Source organism: Gopherus flavomarginatus, chromosome 5 (assembly GCF_025201925.1).
Source record: "Gopherus flavomarginatus isolate rGopFla2 chromosome 5, rGopFla2.mat.asm, whole genome shotgun sequence".
Classification (NCBI taxonomy): domain Eukaryota; kingdom Metazoa; phylum Chordata; order Testudines; family Testudinidae; genus Gopherus; species Gopherus flavomarginatus.
The window spans coordinates 84,388,644-84,413,273 of NC_066621.1; the positions used below are offsets into that span (position 1 = coordinate 84,388,644).

The following is a 24,630-nucleotide window of genomic DNA, read 5'->3' on the forward strand; positions in this document are numbered from 1 at the left end:
TGGAATTGCTATTTTCAATAGCCATTGCCTTTTTGTTTGTTTAAAAGGAAGACAGTGATATTGCACTGGCAAATTCCTCATAGAAAGAAAGATTGGAACAAAAGAAGAATAAAGGCACCTCAACTTTTCCTCATTTATGGAGGACAGTCTTATAATATGTATCCAGATATCCTCCAATCACACAAGCTGAAAATTGTTCCACTTTACTGCAGCTCTGTAACTATATGGGAACCAATCCTGTCTGTGTTTTGTGCACATCCAAAATTCCTGCTGAATGACCCACCCTGGGAGCGAGTTACCAGTGACGCAGGGCTGGGGTGGCAGGAGGTGTAGGGGAGGGCACTGGTGGGGGGGAGCCCAGGGCTGGGGCAGCAGCAGGTTGAGGGGTGGGCACTGGTGGGGAAGCCCAGCGCTGGGGCTGCAGGGGGTATGTGTGGGTTGGTGAGGAGAGAGCCTAGGACTGGGGCAGCAGGAGGGTACAGGGGGAAGCCCAGGGCTGGGACGGGGGGGCAGCCAGATTTTTTTTTTTGCTTGGGGCAGCAAAAACCTAGAGCTGACCTTGCTGGGTTCCCCCAGCTGCTGGAACCCTGGGCCCTTTAATTTGAGCCTGAGGGCTCACAGCCACCTCTTCAGCTGGGAGCCCCGGTTGATTTAAAATAAAGTATCACTCCCCCCCCCCCACCTTCCTTTTTGGCCCACAGCTGTTTTGGTGGGGCGGCACTGGGGAAGGAGTGTTTGTGTCCGCAGGGCTGGGCGGTCCTGGGGCAGGGTATTTCTGTGGGGCCGGGAAGTTTCGGCCCTCAGCTGTTTTCTTTGGAGTAATGTGGCCCTCGCTGCTTTACGAGTTGTGCAGGCCTGTCCTATAGAGTTATCTGTGCCTTCCCAGGATCCCCTCACCCAAAAAAGAGCATCTCTCCAAATGAACCAAGCCTGAGCCTCTCAATTCAAGGACCTTGATTCCTGAGCAACCAGACCTCAGCGTATTTCTCCCCTCTTACTTCATCACCAGTGGGGAAAACTGTGATGAATGGAGGATGGACTGATACAGGCTTCCTTGAATACTCTCGGATGGATGAGGGAAAGCTTCTCCTCCTTTTTTCTGTAGAGTAGAGGTCTAGACTGTGTCATCTACTTGGAGGGGGATGGGGTTTTGGGTGGCCTTTGTTGAAGACTGGATAGATGAGGGCATCCAGAGAAGAAAATTTTGGTGTATAGTAAAGTACGTAGCACAGTCAAGCAACTTCTGGACATGCTGGAGACTTAGGTCAAGCTAAGAAATCTGGATGTCCCAGAGAAACCTGTGAACTAAGTCTATGGATGCTGTGAGGGAAGTGAGCCTTGGTATACAGAGAGATCCTGTGGCATCCCTACAATACCTTGTTAGGATCTTGGGGGAAAGGAGCTGGGAGGATGTTAATGATAATAGCCAACAGTGGGAAGGCAATAGAGTGCACTGAGTTTCAAGAAAGAAGCGAAATGTAAGCCATTGTAGCAATAAATGACTTTTTAAGATACTTTTTGTGTTGTTATGGACATTTATAACATAATCCTCACACCAGCTAGCAAGGTGGGCAGAGTGGTTGTCCTTAAAAGGGCAATGTTTACTATCCGTTCCTGCACCATTACATCTCAGACATCTGAGTTTCATTGTTATCTCAAGATTCCACTCTGCACTAACTTTTAATGGTGATGCTGTTAAGTATTATCCCCATTTTACAGATAGGAAAATGGGGACAGAGTGGTCCAGAGACATGCCTACGGTCACCCAGAAAGTGATTGTCAGGGTTCCTGATACTCCCATCCACTTTCAGTCCCCTAGCGTATGCCTCCCCTGTATGGAGAGCTCTCACTATTGGTCTCACAATCTTCCACATACAGAATGGGAGAATGGTGCAGGGGAAACCATCATTTTCTAGTCAGAGTTGTGAAGCTAAGATCCATATGTGGCAAAACCATGGGCCTATAGAACATGGAACTCTGCTTTTCTTTGGGATGTAGATGCAGCAAGAGCATCTCTGGAGAAATGGAGGGTTTTGTCAGTGAAACTCAAGATCAGCCTGCAAGCAAATAGGCTGCCCAGTGATTTTGTAGCATAGAGAAATCCAGAGATTGCAAGATGACTGAGCAAAGTCATTTCACCATTGTCAAGGTTTTTTTCCCACTCTGGACTTTAGGGTACAGATGTGGGGGACCTGCACGGACCCTTCTAAGCTTAATTACTAGCTTAGCTCTGTACACTGCCACCACCCAGAATTCCAGCGTCTGGGGCACTCTCTGTTCCCCCCAAAACTTCGTCCCCTCCCTGGGTTGTCTTGAGGGACTTGACCAATTCCCTGGTGAACACAGATCCAAACCCCTTGGATCTTAAACAAGGATAAATTTACCTTTCCCCTCACCAATCCCTGGTGAGTCCAGATCCAATCCAGATCTTAACACAAGGGGAAATTAACTAGGTTCTTAAAAAAAAAGCTTTTAATTAAAGAAAGAAAAAGTAAAAAGTATCCTGTAAAATCAGGATGGAAAATACTTTACAAGGTAATCAGATTCCTATAGACCAGAGGGACCCCTCTAGCCTTAGGTTCAAAGTTGCAGCAAACAGAGGTAAAATCCTTCCAGCAAAAAGAAACATTTACAAGTTGAGAAAACAAACATAAGACTAACATGCCTTGCCTGGCTAATTACTTACAAGTTTGAAACATGAGAGACTGATTCTGAAAGATTTGGAGAGCCTGGACTGATGTCCCGTCCCTCTCAGTCCCGAGAGCGAACAACAGCAACACACAGAGCACAAACAAAAGACTTCCCTCCACCAAGATTTGAAAGTATCTTGTCCCCCTATTGGTCCTCTGGTCAGGTGTCAGCCAGGTTTACTGAGCTTCTTAACCCTTTACAGGTAAAAGAGACATTAACCCTTAACTATCTGTTTATGACAACCATGTGTACTTTTTTGCTGCTTTGTGAAGTATTTTGCTTTCATCTGATATGACACAACAATCTCCTCCCCTCTTTCTGCATCAAACGGAAGATGTGCTTATTCAACGGTCATTTGATTGGAACCTAGTCCATGCTGGCTGGTGTTAATGCTACAGATTCTGCTGTCAGTTATGCCAGTGTTAATCAGGAGTCACCCCATTACTTTTAGTGGGATGACTCCAGATTAGTGTAATAGAGTGTAGAGTTTGACCTAGGTTATCTTTCCCTTCTTCCCCACCCCCACTGTAACCATTGTGGGTCAGATATTTTGCACATTCTTCACCTGTTTGCTGTTATGTATTTTTAAATACATCCATTAATAAAGGTTTGTAATCCTGTTTTCAGAGTTGGGGATGGGGAAGTGAGGACATTTTGTCTAGTGAGGAAAATATTTCTGGAAAATTGGGTGTTTTGGATTCACTTTTGTTTGCAGAGAAACTCAGGGCATTAATTATACATCACTGGAACAGAAACATACAGTAGTAATATGTCTGTGGGGGATTCTGCAGAGAACTGCTGGAACCCAGACCATGCTGATTTTCCAAACTTATATATTACTGGATCAGTTTCAGAGCTGTCTGCCAATCAGAACTGCACTAGTGAAGAGTTCTTTGTAGAGTCACAATGGATACAGCGGAAGTGGCCAAAGAGGAACCTTAGCAGGGCAAAACTGCCTCCTGTGAAGTCCTTCAGTCTGGCCTGCAGACATGTTCCTCCTTAATATTAAACTGAAGGCTTCAGGTCTCAGCATGCAATGGTGGTACTCTGATCAAGGTGGACCAGTGCATGTACAACCTGCCTTCTGGGTGTCATACCTCCTTATTAAATAAAAGAATAACTGCAATCTGCTCCATTTATGCCAGTGAAGTTTAGCCCTCCAGTTCCTGCCAAGTTTCCTTAGGCAGACGAAGATTGGTCACTCCCTGATTTTTATGGATGATGTACTGTTTCTCTGGTACTTTCATCTATTTCATTGCCTCTGAGTCTTTTTTTTTTTTCTTTTTACTGTAGGGAATTCTGACTTGTAGTAAAACTATAGTCTGTCTAGACTCTGCATTGCTTAGCAAGGAGGAGGTGAAACAAATACAACCAGTGTAAGATGATGATGCAGTAATTTTCTGGCCCTTCTAATAACTCTAAATGCATTCTAAAAAGATTCAATTTATTAGCAGCATTTGTTACTATGCATAAATTCCTGGAGGTAAATCAGAGATTGACTGGCAGTATGCACAGATTGGGCTGAGATCTGAAGTAGCCAAGTTCTAGCCCATAAAACTGAACCTGTTGTTTGGAGTCCATACGTGGCAGATGTAGCACCTTGATGTTGTGCTGCAGTGACTGTTTATCTTGTGACATCGGCTCAAACGGTCACTTACTCAGGAACCTAAACTGGTAAGACAAGGCAAGTTTGGATTTGCTAGACATTGGACTAGATTGAGCCTATGTTCAATGCCTTGTGTAAAGGCTAGTGTCTAACTGACCACTCCCAAGTTTCTTTAATGTGTCTCTAGTTGAGTGCTCAAAATCATTAGTTACTTCTGAAAGTCTTGGCTCTGGATTCTATTCTTGGCTCTGCCACAAACATTCTTAGTGACCTGCAGCAAGTCACTTTAGGGTCAGACTTTCTCAGGGATTTGGGCACATTTTAACTTTGCTTTAGGTGCCTAAATAACTTTGAAAATCAGACCCTTAGTCTCTGGCCTCAGTTCCTCAGCTGTAAAATATGGATAATGCTTCTTTCTCCCACCCTTAGTCTGCTTTGTCTGTTGAGATTATAAACTCTTCTGGACAGGAACTGTCTTTGGGGTCTTCCTAAACAGGAAAATGTTACCAGTTCTAACGGGATAGTTCAACTGCAGTAGTTATACTGCAGTAATTTACCATGTGAGCACTCTTATTTCAGAATGAATGGCTTTTTTGATTTAACTTAACCCCCTTCCAAAGCATCATAAGATGCACTGTAAAAAAGGCACTCTAATTCTGAAATAAGAGTGTCCACCCAGGGAGTTATACTGATATAACTATACTGGTTTAAATTCAGACTTTAGCTTGTATCAGTATATCTTTCCCATGTTTGGGTAACAGACTGCTCTTTCTACTTATTGATCACTGATGAAACTTGATCAGAAAGAGAGAATATCTCTTGGCAACTACATCCAGATACCTGCGTTTTGAAACCTTTCCTGCACAGTGCTATTTCTGATAGCAGAACTTGCTAATGTCTGGCTTCTCATTCAGAAGAGCAGCATAGATTTAGGTTTTCAATAATTTTACATTTATATCTTAGGTATTTATATGGTCCCATTACCATAGTATCTCAGTGCCTTACACCTTTCAGTGCATTTATTTTTACAACCCCTGCACCCTTATTTTACAGATGAGAAATTGAGGCACAGAGAGTGACTGCCGGTGGTCACACAGGAAGCTGCTGGCAGAGAAGGTAATTTAACCTGAGTCTCCCAAGGCCCACACTATTACCTGAAACACTGAACCATCCCTCCTCATTTTTAACAACAATTGAATCAAAATCTGTTTCCAGAAATGGTTCCCTACTTATAGCCACATACAAAGCCAAAACCTGCAGGCCTCTCCCCGTCTTCATGAAAATAAAAGTCTCACTGACCTCAGTGAGGTTTTTAAGCTGTACCATTCTTTTCAAGGTGAAAATTTTGACAGTTTTCACTACTGGTGATGTCCTAGATCCAAACTGTCACTAGTATCAGTGCATGGCTCTCAGAACATTCACCCATGTCCACAGCATGGATAAAACCCTAACCAAAGTTACACAGCAGACACAACCCTTCCTAAACGCATGCTTCCCCCGCAGTGATGCTGAACTAGCCAGTTGCTTGTGGGGGCTGCAAAGGCACATGCTGGTTTGTTGCTGTAGGGTTGCATAATGATTTATTAAAGGCAATTTTAACATGCCCATCACCACAGTAGGGTGTGCTGAGTTGCTAATGCCAATAAACCACAGGAACTAAAGCTCTTTTTAAAAAAAAAAAAAAAAAAAAAAAAAAAAAAAGGATTTGATCCTGTAAGGTGCAGAGCACCCACAATTCCCTGTGACTCAGGATCAGTCCTGAAGGGATTGAGCTTCAGAAAAACTGAGCACTCATTACTTCCTTTGAAGTGGAAGCTGTATATGCTTAGCACCTCTGCAGATCAGCTCCTGGGAGCATGCGGTTTGAGCGGTGATGCACAGATGCCAGAATCTCTCTGAGGGCTTCGTGGTGTCTGTGAAGAACCACACGAGTTTAATCAGATCTTCCTATAGTTGTTTATTAATTAGATCCAAGCTGCTGCACATGTTCTTTCTGACAGGAGGTGCCATGCATCTCTGGAACCATGGGACTTTGTTTTTCATGAGTGAGTTTGAGCCTTCCAGCCTGGCAGTTCCTTGGAGCCTTTTATAAAGGTATTGAAGAGTAGAAAACTTGGTGGTTGCCTCAAGCTGAGGAGGAAATGCTGTACTTGAAGGATTAATCTCAGTGCAATGAATTTTAAAGACGTCTTGTTATACAGGTTGTAGAAAGCTATCAAAATGCTAATAGGTCTGCTGTCTTACCTGCAGCAGACTTTCATTTAACCCTCTCAATATTAGAAATATTTGTAAAAGGGGTGTGTTTGTGTGTTTTGGGGGGAGGGAAGAGTAACTTAGTTTAATTGCACAAAGATAGTCCAGTGAGTTACCAAAAAGTAAGTTTTACAGCACTTGAGACGTACTCTCCACTAGCACCAGTTTTACACCAGTGCAACTCTATTGACTTCAGTGGAGTTACTCCTAATTATATCTGTTTAAGGGAGAGAAGAATCAGGCCCAAAGTTAGCAGCTTGGAGAATTTTATGGCTTAATGATGACAGCCATGAGCCTCTGGACAACAGCTGTCTTGACCTCTTGATAGTACAAGGACTGTATCAACTCTACAAGGTTTGGTTTGCGATGTGGTTTATAAACCGAGCCCTGCTTTTTGGTTCACAGGGATTAGATTTGGATTAATCTCTCTGCAGGTTTGATTGGAGGTGAGAGTTTGAATTTGGACCTCCGAGGGAAAACTCTCAGCCACTGCTCCAGGATCCTCTCTCCTTATTTTCGATGCCGTCAGCTGTTGTCCCCTGGCTTATTTCAAGAGGAGGAGGTTTACCCACTTAACTCATATCTGCTGAGTTTACAAGTGTGGACGGGGGGTTGTGAATGCATCGCACCTTGAACATGTTTATTAGAGTTTGAGTTTTTAGGCAAATATTTTGCTCAGTTCTAGATAGAATGCCTGTTGATTAACATTTTAATATAAAATAGCATCTTGTATGTGTTGGAGAGCTTCTCTTAAACCAGGGATGCCCAACCTATGGCCCCTGCGCTGTACATGGCCCACCAAAGCATTTCATAAGCCTGCTTCAACACACTATACTAACGACTGATTCATTAGTGTTTTGTCACCATGTTTGTGTCATTTTAGTTTACACGAGTGTATAAATAGACAATACATAGAAACAACTTATCTAAATATATACAAAACAAGCTGAACTTAAAATATAAATCAATACAGGTGACTTTAAATCTTATTAAAATATGCAGACTTTGTTTGGCTCATACAAGGTTGTGCTTAGGTTTATATGACCCTCCTGTTCAATAAGATTGGGCATCAGTCTCTTAAATCATAATAGAGTGAGCACTCCAGTTACTTGAACATACAGCAGACCTCTGCACATCCCCAAACCTCCATTGTCTGAAATGGCTACACATAAGTATGTAATTTCCTGCCCAGCATTTGCAGCCCCCATTTTATCATAAAACCTGCTCAAATGAGTTTGGTTCCCAATGGTTCTGGTGGTGTAAAAGTATCTCTGTCAGGAAAGTAAACAACAGAATAAATGTCTGCTGAAACCAATGACACTCCCTAACACATCTTCCTGCAATATATCCTCTCTGTAATGTGTGTAAATGCCAGTGGATGGACATCAACTGAAATATAAAAAAATAGCCTCCCATGAGGAAACTTTTGGACAGTATCTTTTGGGGGTTTGTAAAAGCAGCAAAGAATCCTGTAGCACCTTATAGACTAACAGACTTTTTGGTCTTTCACTTTTGAGGGTTTGGTCATGTTTTTGACACATCCGTGTAACTTTTTACAGATCCTGTGAAATTGTGGTTTGGAGCCAGATGAATATTTGCATCACTTTGGAAATATAAATAACAGAGATTGTGAGTGATAGTAAGTCGTTGAGATTGTGTCATTCCATTAATCCTCCATGAAATATGCTGGAACACTGGATCTGTCTGTGTACACCTTTAATCATGCTTCACCAGGCAATTTCAGCCCCCCAGGGGGATTGAATGGTGAATTCAGAATCACTAAGCCCCTCAGGGTTATATTCACCCTTAAGTCTTTCACTTTTAGGTTTCAATAGACTTTGTACTAGTACATTTTTTTAAAGCTAGTTTGCCATTAAATGTTAGCTTTCTACCAACTTCCTTTGTGACTCCTCACTTCAGAGCAGCAACATGGTTTTACCTACTACTCTTCTCCCTACCCTATGCCTGGCTAATAGGATTGTTAGTTTACTCCACTTCGGTGTAGGCACGGGGGTGATGGCTGGTGGGAAGAGGAATGCAGCAAAGATTATTATTTATTATTATTTTTAGGTAGCACAGGGTAGTATAGCAGTCAGCAATGGGAAGAAACCAAGCAAAGACAAACAGACTGAATATCAGTGAGAGTCTGTAAAAATTAAACAATAGTTTTTTCCTCTCTCTGCCTTCATTCACCCCCTCAAAAAAAAAAAGTGGTAGATACTGTTTCATTTGGGACATTTTAAAACTGAAGTGGATAGGACACTGAAGAACAGGCTTTAGGAATAATCTTGCTTTGTCTGGGATTGGGGGATGGGGAAGCCCTAAATGATGTAAAGATCAGGATGCTTTGAGCACAGGACTGAGAATCAGGAACTCATGAAATCCAGTCGCACTATTGATGATCACTTCCTGTGTGGCCTTGGGCAAATCTTTGAATTTAATTACATTTTCAATGAAAAACTATTAGCTCAGATGGAGACAAACCAATAGACTTAATGTGTCAGTGAAACTGGGCTAGTCAATTTCCCTTTTCATTTATAGTCAGTTTCCATTGGGTTACACTTTCTAAGAGAGCCCAGATGACAAGCATTGAAATGATAATCATGAAGTCACAGCTACGTTGGACTGGTCATGTCAGCCGCATGGATGCCAACAGAATCCCCCCCCAGCTTCTCTATGGTGAGCTCTCCCAGGGCATCCGGCATACAAGTCGTCCACGGAAACGTTACAAGGACACCATCAAAGCCAATCTGCAGTATAGCAATATCAAACCCAGGGACCTTGAGGATGCCGCCAGTGACAGAACACAGTGGCATGCAACAGTTAGAAATACCTGCATTGCCTTTGAGGAAGACAGCTGCCGGCATCTACAAGAGGCACACGAACGACGTGACAGAGCACCAGCAGCGCACAATCCACTGACCGCGAACTTCCCATGCACCATCTTCAGCAAAATGTGCACCTCTAGAATTGGCTTGTATAGTCATCAGAGAGCACACCATGAGATCAACAATAGATGATCTGCACAGATTTGTCATCCTCGGATCGATGGACTACCAAGACACTTTCTAATTCTTGCACTTAGTAGGATGGTAACAATGGAAGGATTTAGATACTGCAGAGAAAGTTTATCGTTTTCATAATAAACCATTTCCCTCTGAAATTTTCACATTTCATGGGAACATCTTCAGTTGAGATGCTTTGTGAAAGCTTGAGATATGTTGTGTTTCATATATTGTGTCTTATTTGATTTGAAAATGATACACGTCTACACATAAATACCAAATCTATCATGGGCGAGCAACAGTTGTGACCCCAATATCCTAGATTGTGATGCCATTTCCCTTTCAGATACCTGAACCTCAATAACTACATAGCAATCTACTCTTACTGATTGTTTATATATAGGTATGGGGGTAGGGTAAGGAAGGAGGAGATTGTGTGTATGTGGGGCAGGGGAAAGAAGAGTCTAGGGATGAGTATATGGACATGACACTGCACTACTTCTGTGGTTAATGACCAGTTGATCTCTGCAGATTAAATACTAAACACAAAAGGAAAAATCTAAACGTTTCTGAGGAAACCTTGTCTTGGAGCTGGGCTCTGAGGTGGGCCTGGGAGGCATCATTACCAAGCTGATAAGAGAGTTGTGCATACGTGATCTAGTACCCATGTTTAGTAGATGGGCTGACTGGCACAGCATTTCCCTGTGAGGGAGCAGGGCAGGTGTTGAGATGGAGCATAGACCTGCTCTAATAGCTTAATTAAGAGCTGTCCTCGGGAGGTGACTCAATGCAGAGCAGAATGGGAATGCTGCTGCTGTTTCATTATTGTTATTTTTAATTGCATGGGTAATTTGAAAATCCCAGCCTCTCGTTTTGTACTGCTGGAATGTCTGAAATGCACCATTGCTGTTGGTCAGGAACTACAGATCATGCATTCTGCAGCTCTTACCCTGGTGTATGTGTAAGAATCTGCACCTACATGGCAAAAGAGCAGAACCTGTACCTTATGCTACCTTTATTGGCTGTACTAAACTGCAAGCTGTGTCCAGCTCATCCCCGTGCTCCCTTGGACGAACATTGTTGCACCTCATACTGTGCACAACTTGGGCAGATGGGAGGGAGGAATGATCTCTTTCTCCCCCCCTCCACCTTAGAGAAATGAGGGTTTGAAATACCCACCCTTGCCCTCTCTCTGTTTGAGTGTAACAAGGTGCTTTATGGCTGGGTGGCTGGTCTCCACATTTTCAAAAGTTAATGGGGCATGACAGGGAATAAAAAAGATTAATCTTCTCTCTTCCCCCCCCATAAAAGACATGAAAAAATCTCTTCTCTTGTTTTGTGTTGTGACTTGAATGGTTTGGAATGAGATTGGTGGGTCTCAGACTGTCTGCTGTTGGGCTGGTGTTCATATCTCTCACATCCACCCCCCAGCTGGCACTGACTGCCCTCATTGGCAGTCTCAGTGGAGAAACCAGGGACTGAACAGACCAAGCAAACTGATATCTCTTAGTTTGGAGGGTGTCCCTCCAGTGCAGAGCTGTAAGTAAATTGACAGCACAGTCGTAGTGGAAGTCTGAATTTGACATGCTTCCCTTGACATGTCCTGGGTCTGACCAGAGGACTTTAATCTCCATGGAAGCATCTCTTACTTGCAGTGAATTCTGCTACATTAGAAGAGGAAGATCTGTGATTCTATTTCAAGGTTCCCAGGTGAGCTTTATGTGGATTGCAAATTGCCCCATTGGAATTCAGACCAAAGAGTGAACTGTCCCCAGTTTCAGTTTCCTGGGCACTTCTCCTTGACTGAGACCTTGCCTAGGCACTCTAAAATTCATCTAATGGTCCCAGTTCATTTCTGTGTAGTGCTAGTGACTTCACTGGAGTCACATTAGGATGAATTCAGGCCCTTTGTGCCTCTAGGCATCTTATATATCACCTATAGGCAGTGGTGAGCTGGAGCCAGTTGGCAAGAACCAGTTGCTAAATTTAGAAGCCAGTGTAGAACCAGTTCCTAAAGAGGCAGGTGGGTGAGCAAACTCCAGTCCGCGGGCCACATCCAACCTGCGGGACTGTCCTGTCTGGTCCACCTGAGCTCCCAGCTGGGAATGCCGAGGCTCCCCTGACCCCTCCACCAATTCCCCGCCCCCCCCCCCCCCGACTTCGCAGGGCTGCCGGAGCCCTAGAGGAAGCAGTGAGGCTTCAGCAGCTATTTAAAGGACCAGGGCAGCAGAGGCAGCTGGAGCGCCCCCGCTACCCTAGGGCTCCGGGGGCTATTTAAAGGGCCCGGGGCTCCTCTGCTTCTACCACCCCGGCCCTTTAAATAGCTGCCGGATACCTGGAGTAGTGGTGGGGCTCCAGTGGCTATTTAAAGGGCTGGGTCGGTAGAAGCAGTGGGAGTTTTTAAATAGCCCCCCAAGCCCTGCTGCTGCTACTCCAGGGCTCCAGCAGTGGGGCTCTGGTAGCAATTTAAAGGGCCTGGGCTCCAGCCCCTGCTGGGAGCCTCAGGCCCTTCAAATTGCCCCCTGGGAAAGCTGGGCCACCCTGGTACAGCGCACCGGCTTACTTTCACCTCTGGGTAAGGGAGTGGGGCTGCAAGCTCCAGTGGCTGTGCGGCATCCTTACACAGCAGCATGGTAAGGGGGCCAGCTGGGGCTGGGAGGAGGGGTTGGATAAGAGGTAGGGAGCGGTTGGAGGGGGCGGAGGTTATGGGGGGCAGTCAGGGGACAGGGAGTGGGGTGAGTTGGGTAGGGGGTGGGGTCCTGGGGGCAGTTAGGGTGGGGGGTCTTGGGAGGGGGTGGTCAGGGGACAAGGAGGAGGGGGTTGATAGGTTGTGGGTTCTGAGGGGGGCTGTCGGGCAGGACATGGGTTGGGGTTGGATGGGTGTGTGGTTGCGGGGGAGACGTGGAGTTTGTACTCACCGGGTCTTCAGCGGCACTTCGGTGGTGGGGTCCTTCACTCGCTCCGGGTGAAGGACCTGCTGCCGAAAACCCGAAGCGAGTGAAGATCCCCCTGCTGCCGAACCGCCAGGGACCTGGAAGGGAACCGGTTCTTAGGATTTTGGGAACTCATTGCTGCCTATAGGCAGTTAAACATGTCTTGGCAGCCACATTTTACATGACTCCAGGCTGCCATAATGGGTTGTTGAAGTGAAATGATGGGCAAAATATGTTGGAAGGAGCAGTGAATCAGGCAGGCCTTGGTTCTATTTTAAAAACCCACAGAGCACTCAGTAGTGTGTTCTACCTAGTAACTGTTGCCCTCACAGGACTGTGGCAGCACAGCCTGTGCTAGGAATCGCAGGTGGTGCTCAGTTCCTGTGGGCAGTAGTAGGAGCTTGCAGTGTTCTGAAGAGGCTTCCAATGGCAGGCAGGCAGAGAGGAGGGAAGGTGAAAGCAATATCTCCCCTGAGCACCCACTCACCCCCAATACTTATCTGTATAAGTGAAAACTACGGTGGTGACAGGAGTCACTTTGGCATTGGTCCCAGGGAGTCATTGCCTGAGCAGGAATGAAACGATGGATCTGACACTAGCAGTCCTGCTTACTGCATTATTGGGACAGATTAGAGAGGAATGGGAAAGATGCTTGTGTCATTGTACTTGTTGGTCAGTCTAATCCTGCTCCTTACCTTCAAAACAGGGCTGAAATTAACAGAAAAGGACTATAAGAGGCCTTTTCGCCTGGAACCTTGCATAGGTGCTGGGATTACGGGTGCTGCAGCACTCCCTGGTTTGAAGTGGTTTCCATTCTATACAGGGTTTACAGTTTGGTTCAATGGCTCTCAGCACCCCTGGAATCTTGCTCATTCGTGTTCCATCCTTCAAATCATGCATGCTGCTATAACTTGGTCCCAGCCTCCTTGCCATCCCCCCTTTCCCTTGCTGGGGTTTTCCAGCAAACATAGTCAGGATTTATTTCTTGCACGTTTGAGTTTAGCGTCTGGCATTTGTGACATGGATCACTGCATATGGCAGGACGTAGGTGCAGATGAATTCATATACAGCTGGCTTGCCCTGCACAATGAAGATTTGGTTAAATGGGAATTAAGATTAATACTGGATTTAAATTTCTCATAGTTGGCTGGTAATAAACTAATCTCCTCTTGGGCTGCAGGCAGGCAGCATTCCACTCAAGGCAGTTTGTGTTTGCAAAACCTGAAAGAAATTGAATTTTGATACTAAGAGGGCTTTAACCAAAACCTTTTAAAATACAATATATGCACTTTCCATTGCTATCTCAAATGCAGCCTTTTAATTTCTATATGGTGTGACATTCACCTAGGCTCCCAGGTCTGATGGGACAGTTTAACAGTAATATTTTTCATTTCATTTTCTAAGAGCTTAGCACCTCAAATCAGTTTTATAAATGTATAAATTACATTCTGGAAATTGATAAACTGAAATCTTCAGATAGATGGATAGAAATGTTTGCACAGGGCAGTGAGGACTGCAATTTAAAAAGAGTTTAGGTTCCTGAAAGCTCTTTAGGTGGTTTAGGAGATTGGTAATGGGATCTGTGGAGCATTCCATGACTGTGTTGTCAGTTCAAGTCCCTTCTGGCTTGGTTGTTACTGTATGTTAGAGAGAGATGGTTTGATCCATGCACTTTACAAAACCAAACAGCACAATTGACACTAAGGCCCAATTTTTGAAGATGTGAGTATGTGTCTACAGTTTTTGATTTGCAATTAACTGTGACTGCAGTCCTTTCCCTTGACATCTGTGTATCTGATTTGCATTTTCATTCAGATATTTAGCCATCTAAATGGTAAGATTTGCATCTGCAATTAATTGTGGGTGGGGAAAAAGTGGGTATAATTTTGCAGGCTTAAAATTGCATCTGCAAAAAAGGGTGATTGGGCTGAGGTCTGCCTGAAAGTCTATTCTAAATTTCTCTTGTTTCAAAGGAACTTGACTGACCTGGCCTGAGCCTAGGAGAGCACCTGGCAAAGAATAGCTCCCTGTCCTCCACACCAGCACCAAGAGGGTAAAAGAGGAGAAGATGAGCTTCTTGATTCTCTTCCTCAGCCCTGGCACCGGTTAGAACAGTCTAAGAGCTGCTCTAACTCACCCTAGCTAGCAAAGGTACCCTAGCTGCCACTCTCCAGCCACTTCCTTCCCTGCTCAGCCAAGGATTACAAATGAGCCACAGAACCTGAATAGAACTGAGGCACATTGCCAGGGAATGGTATGGGGAAAGTCTTCCCTGCCTGTATTCTTGCAATACCAGCTCTGAGAATAAATGGAGGACTTGTTTACAGAGCTGTCAGTGTACCTTTGGGGAGAACTAAATTCATTCCATATTTTTTATTTTATTTAAATTCACCCCCTAATATTCTGAATCTCTCCTTCTGTTGTCTTTCAGCTTCCATTCCCTTGTTTGTTCTCCTTGTTAAGGTTGCTTTCCCTCTCCCTTTGCCTGCTAATGCAAAAACCTGTTATCGAATCATCATCATAATCCTCTTAAAACAGATACACTTCAAAGCATTTACTGTCATCGTCTCCTAGGCTCCTATTATCATAAAGCATGAGGCCTTCTCTGAGGTTTGAAGTCCCCTGCATAACTTAGGTTTACTCTGCCAGCTCTCTCTCTGTGGATTTGAAGCATAGAGACAGATTGAAATTCTGACTTCCCAAGGCTCAGGGTTCATATGATGACTTGATTAAGATTTGAAAAGCAGCCTCTTTATTTCATCCATTATTTCTGTCTGTCTCTCTCCTACTCTTTGTTCACGGGGAATGGGAAAGTGTCAGAAATGCACAAACAAATGGGATTCAGGTCTATTCAACAGAACTGCAGCTCTATGAGTCCCACGCCTGGGAAGTTTGTTAGTTTGAAAACAGGATAATGGGAAAGATCCTTTTTTAGTGCCTTGTAAAAAGATCGGAGGCTAATTTAATCCTATATTTTTTCACCCTTTTTATTCACTTTCTTCTCCTTCACAGAGTATAATGGTTAGGAGAACTGGATAGAGAAGAAACCTGGAGGAACTTGGCACATGGCAGTGAAGGGAGGGAGAGAGGGATCTATGCAAATTGGACTAGCAGAAGGTGGTGTGTTTCGGGATAATTAAGAGGATCTAGTCTTGTTTGGTTAAGAGTCTTTAGGCCCCAGTAGGGGCCATGCAGTCTGGTTTATAGGTGTACAGCGTCTCTGTGTTACCTGTTGCTTTGCTTGTTCTCTCAGCTGAATGGATATTTTTTGTTCTTTGTAGAGGACTGGGATAGAGCTGGCAAAGGTTTCTGTGAGTGATGACACAATGCCACTTGGGAGGGGGGCCTAGTGTAGATGGAGTGAGAGAGAAGTTGGTGGAGTTGCATGATTTCTACACATCTGAAACTCCAAGGGGCTTAGACATCACCAGTATCACTACAACTAAGACAGGGAGCATCTAAACTCCTTTGAACAGAATCTGAGATGTGAGACTTAATTGGTTTTATAAATAACTATGGAAGGGCCCATGTATTTGCTCGGTTGTGGCAATGGAATGTTTCCATCCTAGATGTGACTCAGCCCAGCAAAGGGCCATGAGCCATGTGGCTCTGCAGTGGGTACCTATTGGGGGGGGAATTGGCATACTCCATGCACTAATGAAGGGCTGAATCCCACCCTCCTCATTCAGACCAAAACCGCAACTTAGTCACTGGGCAAGGATGGCAGGGTTTGGCCCAACCATTGGCATTAGAATGTGTTTTTCTATAGTCTTTCAGGCTTAAGGTGTTTCTTGCATGGAAAACACTTTGTGACAAGCATTGGCTTGTTTTTGAAACCTGCTATCTAATGCTACATCTTCTTGTGTGTGCCCTCACCCCCCGTATTAGAGGGGGGGACACCACTGCTACCCTGTTTCAGAACCATGTACCATGGTATTATTGGAAGCTCTAGTGTAGATAGGTCATCAGCATTTCAAGCAGCATGATATCTGTCTCTTCTCAGAGCTGGTCTAAAGTACCAGCAGTCTTGTCTACACTAGGGCTCTGTAACTGGGCCAACCACCTCCTGTGTGATCCCTTGTGTCCATACTGTGGGCAGCCTGCCTCAGTTTCCCCTTTGGACTGAGCAATAAACTTAAACCCCACGTTTGTCTATTCTGACTCCTCAGGTTGTGCTTTACTAAATTAACTTTATTTTGAATATTTGTTTTCAAGTCTATCCAAAAGTATACACAAAACAAAGATTTCTCTGCCTCCCACCTCCCAGGCCTTCCTGCCTGGGGCCTTTCCTGCTTTGGCAGGCCACTCCCAGACCCTAGCTGGCTTGAGTCTCAGTCCTGACTCCCAGGACTCTCTGCGAGAGCCTGCTCGTTCCTGGCAGTCTAGGATCCCTGAGCATTCCCTCTTTCATTGTAGCCTTCTGCTGCTCTTTATAGGACAGTCACCCTGATCTCTCCCAGGTGTGGCTCATTTTGTAATCAGAGGTGTCTAGCCTCAGCACTCCAGCCCTTCAGGGATTCATAGAGTCATAGACTTAAGGTGAGAAGGGACCATATAGTCATCTAGTCTGACCTCTCCTGCACAATGCAGGCCACAGAATCTCACCCACCCACTCTTGTAATAAACCCCTAACCTATGTCTGAGTTATTGAAGTCCTCAAATCATGGTTTAAAGACCTCAAGGTGCAGAGAATCCTCCAGCAAGTGACGTGTGCCCCATGCTGCAGAGGAAGGTGAAAAACCTCCAGGGCCTCTGCCAATCTTCCCTGGAGGAAAATTTCTTCCCAACCCCAAATATGGCGATCAGTTAAACCCTGAGCATGTGGGCAAGACATGTTGGGCCCAGATGGCTCCACAAACACTTCCACACTAGTGACCTGTTGAGAAACAGGTGCTCCTGGTCTTCCCGGATGATCCACCTAGTTACGGGCCCACAGCAATTTTCCCTAGTGTAGACATGTCTATGAAGTCACTGTACAAATATGAGGCTGTGCTATACTGTGCTCTGACCAGTTTAGTGCTTTATGTAGATTAGTGTGGTGAGATGATCTATAACCAGTAGATCTGGTTGTGGGTGTTAGATGTATACAAGTTGCCTGTATTTTTTCCGGCTTTATCACTCCTTTATCACTCCTGATAAGCGGGTGTGTGATCTGAAGTGAAGCCATCGGCCATAACCCAAGGCAGGCTAGAGTCCCGGGTGTATAGTTTGGGGGCAGCTCAGTTTCTTTCCTGATAACTCTGCCTCTTGCGGCAGTACACTGCGCACTCTGCCTAAGCCACAATTATAATCCTCTTTGCTGCAGGCGCTGCTCTCCCACAGGAAGCATTAGCAATATCACAAAGTACGGAGACTTCATTGTTCCCCTAATCTGGAAAGGGAGCTGAGACAAGACAGAGGAAACTTTAACCTGTTCAGTGCCTCTGTGTATGAATGATCATCACTGGGTGGGGAAATTGGGAAGTCTCTTTGCTGAAGATAAACCAGAAATACTGTGTCCCACCAAGTACTGACTCACAGATTTATATTGCTCTATAGAATTCATTAGAGGGCATGTCTTTGAACTTGCCTCCATCTGACGTGCTCTATTACCACATTTGGGAGAAATGAGCCTTTTCAAGGGAAACTGGAACTTCCTAGCGGCTGCCCAAGAGGTAGCAGAGTTAGGAAATGAAGCACTTCTTGGCAGGGGTAATGGCAACATTGTTGTTATTTATGGACCAAGCAGGTACTTTATGTGGTGCAAAGGAAGACCTGCCCCAAGGGGCTGAGAGTAAATAGAAAGAAAACCCAAACCAAAGAAGAACTGAAGTTGAAGGGAAGATGCCCCTTGGGCACTGAGATAAGGAGTCAGCTCCAGGTAGAAGGGGCAACAGGGAAGAAGGCACGTATTTTTAAATAAAAATTGTTTGAATTCTAACTAGCATTTCTGTGAGCTGTGCCCCTTGCTGAACAGCAATGCCTTTTATAACCCTGGGAATGAGAGCCCAGTGTAAAACTGCAAACCACTTTCCAACCTGCTGTAATAGGGTGAAAATCAGCTCTGCATGGAGGCCCAGCACAAAGCCTGTATGTCAGTTGAGCCGCACTGTGGCCATAAGTGGGTAGTAAGTGGCGCACAAGCCTCCTCATGCTTTCCCTCTGCCTAGGGGTGAAGCTTACACATAATGGACAAGTTAGGTTTCCCTTTCTCCCTCCCTACCAGCTCTTCTCTCAAATCTTCTTCCTCCCCTATTTACTTCTGCAGTGACTCTCACATTCTGTCTCCTGCTTGCAAAAGCCTGGCTCATTCTGTGCAGGTCTGCGCCTAGGGAAGAATCCTAGCCCCTAGTGCTGGGGTTAATGATCTCGCTAAGTGAACTCTCTGTGTGAGAACTCGTCTGTGAAAGTTTGTTGCAGCCGCCTCTCTAAGTAAAAAAAAATCTCATAAATAGCATGAGATAGGGATCGAGAGGGTTTGCTTTTTATTTCTATCAAAACTCCCTGGAGATTTTTTTAGGTAGGAAATGTAGCTCTCAAAGCTGAGTTTTCTTTTAGACTTCAAAGGCCATCAGTTGAGGGCTTAGAAATGCCACATCTGTTTAAACTAAACTGGGGAAGGAGGCATTTACCCCCTCAAAAGTGCTTCAGAAAACCTCTGTTAGACAGTTCTTGAGTTTGCTTTAGTGTGTGGTAGACAAGACACAACCTTCAAATGCACGTCAGTAGAGAGAGACGGCAGGAGGCAGAAAGATAAGATAGAAGAGTGGAATGCAAGGGAGCAGGGATGGTTTTGCCACATCTCTAATTGGTTCAGACATGTTCCTTATTTTGCTGGAGAATTAACAGCAAGCCCTGTAATCTCTGGAGTTTTGAACAAAATTGATTCAGGAATCATAGTCGAATGAGCCAACTGAAATTTAAATTTAAAGAGCTTGTCCGTTCTTTGTAAGCTCTCAGTTTGTCAATTTTGTTCCCTACTGATACACAGCAGGCTTTTTATAATTAACACTACTTGTCACTTTGCTTTTCATTTTCTACGCGCAAATGTGAAAGCTATGCTTCAGTTTAGCTTCCTGCTACTTATATTTAATGCTGTTCTTTTAGGGCCTGATCCAAAGCATATTTGAAGTCCATGAGTTTTGGATTAGGCCATTAAAATGGTGCAGAAAAAAAGTAATTGCTATATACCCAGTGCATATAGAGGGGGAAATTCAAAAGTAATTAGCATTGGTCTAACTCTGCTCATATAGTGGAAAATAACCATGGACTTCAATGAGAACAGAGGGAGGTGAATTCTGAGTGCTTTTCAAAGTTCTATCCATGGTTTCTGTGTAGTGCATGTGAACATAATCTCTCACGGATACTTCTGTTTTTTATAACTACCTCTTAATAGCTTGAAAGTACAATTCTTCTTCGAGTGATGGTCCCTATATGGATTCCAAACGTGGGTGTGCATGCACACCATGCGCTGGAGCCTGAATAATTTTGTAGCAGTGTCCGTTGACCTGCATGTGTGTCGTGCATCGTCCTCATGTCTGCAGCGGAGCCTATTAGACGCTGTGCGAGTCGATGCCACTCCAGTTCCCTCTTTCTGTTGCATGGCCAGAGAACCCCTGTTCCTCTGCCTTCTTAGCCTAGCTAGGAAAGTTGGTTGTCCATTCTTCCTTCGCGTATATAGTTATAGATAGTGTTTTTCTTGTTTTCATGGTGTATTATTAGTATTGTAGTTAGTTAGGTTTCCTTTCAGACTTCTTCCCCTTCTCGGGGATTATGCCGTGGCAGGTTGGTTTCAAAAACTGTGCTTTATGAGTGATGAGCGCCAACCGTGAGTGTAATGCCTTTACAAAGCCCACTTTGTTGCCTGCTGAACCATTTGCCGTTTGTTCATGCCCCAGACATAGGAAGCCAGGGAACTTCATCTCTGTAAGTTCCTAATGGAAGAGGCTATGCATAGTTGGATCCAGGACTGTTGGAAGAGCCGGAATGGTGTTCGTCACCACCAGTGAGTGCTCATCTGTCTTCTTCCCGAGCATTGGATCCATCAGTACCACCACAGTCTGACACCCCCACCCCCCACACACACCATGGGCATAAGGGTGGATCCCAGTCTGGGACTGCCCCTAAACGCAGCGTTGCCTCCGTGAGCCAGGCCAGGGAAGGTGAGAAGTCGGGCATCAACCCAGCTGCTCCAGCTCCCAAGAAATCCTGGACGGAGCACAAGGAGAAGCACCACCACAATCTGCCATGGTCACCGGTCTGGAGCTATCCTTGCCATGCCCACCGCTTGCGCCGCCAACATCATCAATACTGCTGGGCACCTCTGGTCTGCCATATGTGGTCCTCTGCATGCTCGGCCACCTGGAACTTACTGCCCAATGTGGAGCTGCTGCTGCCTTACCCAAGTTCCCCATTACCTTCAAGTTCCGTAGGCACCTTGGTCCTATTTTCTCCAGTGGATGAACCTCTAACTGCTCTTCTCAGAGAAGTATGAACCTTCCTCCTCGAGCTGTTAGTTCCACCACTGCCGGACCCATCCTCTAAGTCCGAGGGCTTCTCTAAGCCAGACCACTCCTCGCCTGCCCTCTCGCCTGCCCTATCTCGCAGTCCGGATCCCAGGGACAGACCATCCTATCAAGAAAGGTGGCACCAAGGCTACCTCCCTGCGTGTGGAGGCTGTCCACCTCTGGAACAGGTGCATCAAGCACGATGTCATGCTCCAGGTTCCATATCTCCCGGATGCCCACAACTTCCTTGCAGAAACACTCAGCAGGTCCTTCTACGTGAATTACAAGTGGGAACTGCACAATCCCACCCTACACTCTGTTTTCCTCAGGTGGGGCACCCCACACTGTTTGTGACCAGCGAGAACCACAAACTCCCCCTTTATTGCTTCAGGGGGATTGTAGGGATGGACTCACGGGGTGGTGCCCTTCTCCCTTGGACTGGTGACCTCTGCTATGCCTTTCTGTCCATTACCTGGCTCCCGTAAGTTCTGTGCATGATTCACTGGGACTCAATGATGGCCATACTGACCAATATTGGTTCACAGACCTCCTCTGCCTCTTCGCTCACCCCCTGCTTTACTTCCACACACACCTGGATCTCCTCATGCTGGCACAGGGATGATGCCAGTACCCCAACCCAAGCTTGCTCCACCTTATGACTTAGTATTTGGATGGAGTTCGCATGCTCCACCCCAGTGCGTGATGTCCTCATGAACAGCAGAAGGCCATCTACTAGGGCCTGCTATCCAGCAAAATTGAAACAGTTCATCATCCTGGCTCACCACCACGATTACCCGCTAGACTCCATAACCATTCCTATTCACCTTGACTACTTTCTTCAACTCAAACTGTCGGGCCTTGCCCACAACTCCCTACGAGTACACCTGGCGGTGCTCAGCACCTTCGCCCTTCCGGTGGATGGTTCGTCTGTCTTCATTCACCCAACCACTATTTGTTTTCTAGTAGGTTTGCTCAATGCTGTTCATTGATGCTCAACTGACCCCTTCCTGGGACCTTAATGTCATGCTCTGCCCTCACCAGCCACCCTTTGAACCCTTCATGATGTGCTCTCTCAGCCTTCACTGAGAGGTGGGAAACTTCTTGGTCGCCATCATGTTGGCATGACACTTTAGCAAATGTGCAGCCATCCTGGCTGACACCCCCCCCGCACACATCAACTTCCATAAAGACCAGCTCTCCTTACACCTGCACCCCAAATTCATCCCTAAGGTGGTGTCTGCTTTCCACCTCAACCAGAGGTCTTCCTGGTATTCTATACCAGTCCTACGCCTCTCACAGAGTCAGAACGTTGCACTGTCTCAATGTCCGTCATGCACTGGCCCTTTACCACCAATGCACCTGTGCCTTCTGCGCATCATCCAAGCTCTTTGTTGCCATTGCTGAAAGCTTCAAGGGGCAAGCCCTCTCCTTATAGCACGTTTCCAAATGGATTTCCCATTGCATCTACCAATGCTACCGTCTCTCCAAGATACCTCCACCTCCTGGAGTCACGGTTCACTCCACGTGGGTACACACTGCCACATCAGCCTGCCTATTGGATGTGCCATGACAGGCCATTTGCCGAGCAGCCATGTGGCACTCCGTCCACACCTTTGCCTCTCACTGTTCCATTGCCCTGGCAGCAGATGCAGCCGTCAGCTGCGCCATTTTATGGATTATAACCTCTCATGAGTCCTCACACCCACCGCCACGCTGATCACTGCTTGCTACTCACCCATGTTTGGAATCCATATAGGGGCCATCATTCAAAGAAAAAGAGGTTATTATATGTAACTGGAGGTTCTTCGAGATGTGTGCTTCCTATTTGAATTCCAATAACTGCCCTCCATCCCCTCCACTATGGGCTATAGTACTTAGTGGTAAGAGGGATACTTGAGCTGCTTCGACCCACATGGAATCTTATAACCTCAGCTATGGACACAATGAGAATGCACGTGCAGGTAAACGAACACTTTTTTACAGAATTGTTCCAGCTCCGGTGCATGGCACGCATGCACACCCACGTTTGGAACCCAAATAGGGACCACGCATCTCTGAGAACCTCCAGTTACAGGTAAGTAACTTCCTCTTTCTTCATCTGCAAATTTTGGCCTCTTTATATTTTGTATTGAATTATTTGGCTCTGGGTTTCCTGTGGAACATGAAATTAGGATGACAGTTTCATTTACCTCCTGCTTCAATGCAGTGGAATGGTCTAGAAGAATGTAAACTCCCCGCCACCCCGAAGTTATTTTCTCTGTTCCTGTTCTGTAACCAGGCTCATTATTTACCCTTCCAGGACTGTATTTTTGTGACATTTGGTTGGTGTGTGTGTATGTGTACATGCCAAAGACACACCAGATATTGTAACTGCCCCACTCCAGGGTCGAACATAATATACTTAATCCTGCCTTAGCACTGAGGGATGGACTAAATGACCTCTTGAGGTCCCTTCCAGCCCTACATTTCTACAGTTCTATCCTTTTCCAAACCAAGCCACCTGCTCCTTAAATGACAGCAAGACTTAAGCTTTCAAGTAAATAAGAGAAGCACTCTGGCTTCAGCTCTGCTAATCTGTTTAACCTTCATCAGCATTAATATTTCCTCCTGGCGTTGAATAAGCAGGCAATATAATTCTGATGCTAACAAACATTCATTTGGAATGCTGGGAATGGTTCTGATTGACTAATCTTGAAGGATTGCAGAAATCCCCTGTCTAAATAAATAAATAAACCTCCTGTATGAATGGTTGTGACTGACTAAATAACCTCTGTGAGTTCAGATGAGCGAAGCTGGAGTATGGCAGTTGGCCCTCTTGTTGTGCCTGGTTGTTTGTTTAGTTTTATTAAAAAATATTCTTCTCAGTTTAAACAGATGTGTAGAAAACATTGTAAATGTTGATACACAGTGCTGTTACATTACTGTAGGTTTAAAATTTAACTCTGATCTCTAGCGTAACTGCTAGTGACTATTTTATACTGTTCTGTGTTACTTATTCAGACTACTCCCATTTTAATAGTCTCAAATTTTATTCTCATGGGCCTGATTTTTTAGGGTTGCTTACGAAGTCCATGTTAACAGCAGTGTGGGTCTTTGTCCCCCTTTAGTGGCTGGACCATATGAGGTTTATGAGTCTGCCATTACCTTCAAACCAATGGACCTGGCTTTTAGATCCAAAGGTCCTGGATTCAATCCTCACAATAATCCAACCAGGGATATCGTTAACTGGGCGCACACAGCTTCCAGAAAAGTCAGATGGAGTTGTGGCCATCTGAAAATCAGGTCCATTATTGATTGATTGTATCCCTGTAAGCTCCATTTGGGTATCAGCATCCTTTTGGGCTAGGTGCTATACAGACTACTTTAAGAGCAGCTCTATTCTGGTACTGTATCCCATCATTTTCATATACATTGCTCATATTTTTTAATAAATTTGAAAGTACAGATGATCATCTCAGAAGGTCTCTGTAAGAATGTTACTTTGATATCCTTTGACTTTTTCATGTCCTTTGCTTGACCTCACTGCTGAGGTGCAAATGGTATAAACTTCAAGGAGGGAGAGGAATTGTGTAGGATGGCCATACTGGGAAATAACTTTAACCCATTGTTCCTAGTTAAGGAAAGGAAAATCTAGACTATGCTTCAAGGGAACTTCT

General features: G+C 45.2%; 1 protein-coding gene across 5 annotated transcripts in view; it reads left to right on the forward strand.

Annotated features, from left to right (window-relative positions):
• Window positions 1–24,630, forward strand: part of TSPAN18 (tetraspanin 18) — a 178,832-nt gene that overhangs the window by 16,819 nt on the left and 137,383 nt on the right. Inside the window, exon 1 of one of the 5 annotated variants that reach the window (XM_050955511.1) lies at window positions 5,353–5,413. The exons of 3 other annotated variants lie outside the window; for them this stretch is intronic. The gene's annotated coding sequence lies outside the window, so the exon portion shown is untranslated. Of the gene's footprint in view, window positions 1–5,352; window positions 5,414–23,030; window positions 23,049–24,630 lie in introns of those variants that run through there. One more of the 5 variants, XM_050955513.1, reaches the window with a different exon arrangement.